The sequence below is a fragment of the Sinocyclocheilus anshuiensis genome, unplaced genomic scaffold (genome assembly GCF_001515605.1).
Source record: "Sinocyclocheilus anshuiensis isolate Anshui unplaced genomic scaffold, SAMN03320099.WGS_v1.1 scaffold516, whole genome shotgun sequence".
Classification (NCBI taxonomy): Eukaryota; Metazoa; Chordata; class Actinopteri; order Cypriniformes; family Cyprinidae; genus Sinocyclocheilus; species Sinocyclocheilus anshuiensis.
This window is the reverse complement of record NW_015554079.1, coordinates 327,280-329,192: the sequence shown is the minus strand read 5'-3', so window position 1 is coordinate 329,192 and position 1,913 is coordinate 327,280.

Here is a 1,913-nt window from a genome sequence, read left to right as displayed (position 1 = left end):
AACCTGTTGCGTCAGACCTCTTCCGTTACAGAAGACCGGACCACAAGAAGATGGACTGAGCAGGATGGAAGGCATTTGGCGTGATCATATGCTTAATGCTTGCTTCCGGATGGGACTGGACGATGATAAATTGTTCCGATTTCTGTCTCCTGTCGATTGTTATAGACCCGTAGCAGACTTTATAAATTACGTCCTCGATTTGAATGACTCCGATTTCTTTGTTGACATGGAAGATAATCGTCTTGATCCCATCCGGAAGCATGTGGGTGCTCCAGCTCACCATAAACCAGCACCCTCCACATACCGCTCCCTTCGTTCCACCCGTGCCTTCCGGATCCCGTCGAAGATCCATTCCAGCCATCAGCCAAGAAAATAAGGCACCAGCGCTCTTGGATTTGGCGCTTCCTCTGGAGTTCTCGGCTCCTGTCCTCGCCCCGGAATCATCTCCAGAAAGTTTTCCTTCGTCTCCGCTGGTCCAGTCCAGCCCTCCTTCGTCTCCTGATTCCCCTGAGGTAACCAGCCTTGCACCTCCAGTGCCAACTCCTCAAAAGCGCTTTGATGTGCCTGCTCCTCCAGAGCGCCCTCCAGTGCCAGCACCACATAAGCACTACCTTGATCCCCAGTTAAGCCCACGGAGGGCTCCTGTTTCCCCGTTAAGCCGAGGGAGGGCTCCTGATTCCTCGTTAAGCCCGGGGAGGGCTCCTGATTCCCAGTTCGCTCCAGTGTCGGCTCCAGCCCCAGAGCTCGCTCCAGTGTCGGCTCCAGGCCAAGTGCCCGCTCCAGTGTCGGCTCCAGGCCAAGTGCCCGCTCCTCCAGAGCGCCCTCAAGTGCACGCTCGTTCTGAGTGCCCGCCTGAGCCCGCTCGTCCTGAGCGACCCCCAGGATACCTCCCCAAGAAAATTTTTTGGGGGGGGGGGGGGCCATATGCCTGCGGCTGTGGTGGCCGAGCCAGCTAAGGCCACGGATGAACCGCCATGGCCTCCCGAGTCCCCTGATCCGCCATGGCTGCCCGAGGCCCCTGATCCGCCACTCCTCCAGAATGGCCGGCACCGCCATGGCCTCCTGAACTGTCTGCTCCGCCATGGCTTCCTAGTCTGCCTGTTCTGCCATGGCCCCCTGAACTGCCTGCTCCACCATGGCGCCCCGAAACTGCCTGTTCCGCCATGGCCTCCTGAACTGCCCAATCCGCCATGGTTCCCTGAACTGCCTGCTCCGCCATGGCCCCCTGAACTGCCCAATCTGCCATGGCCTCCCGAGTCCCCTGAACCGCCATGGCCTCCCGAGGTCCAGGATCCGCCATGGCGACCCGAGGCCCCTGCTCCGCCATGGCGACCCGAACTGCCTGCTCTGCCGAACTGCCTGCTCCGCCATGGCTCCCAGAGCTCCCTGATCCGCCCTGGAGGCTCTCCTTGGCTCCATCCTGTTCCAGTCCTGCACCAGCCTCCACGGCGCCCGCCCCCCCTCCCCGGTGGAATTGTTACGGCGCGGGACGCACCTTTCGGGAGGGGGGAGTACTGTCACAGATCGGCCAGGCTCAGCCACCTCCCAATCACAGCGAACACCATCACCTGAATACTGATCGCACGCACCTGTTGGTAATTGGCAATCTCATCATCACCCATACAAAAGCACACACCTCACTTCACTCCAGTGTCCGGTTTCGTTTCTACGAAGTGGACTCTCTCTATGCTATCTGTGAGATACATTGAAAGACCTACCTGTCTGTTATACTTACCTCCTGTGTTTCCTCCAGTGTGTTCTCCTGTGTTCCGTTCCCTAGTTCGTTCCAGTTACCATCTCCGTGGAAACTCCGTATACTCATCATCCGAGGTGTGTGCTGTCCTCTGTCTCCCTTCCACGATCTCCTGCGAAACATTCGTTACATTCCTCATCTCTCCAAAGAACTGCTTCAT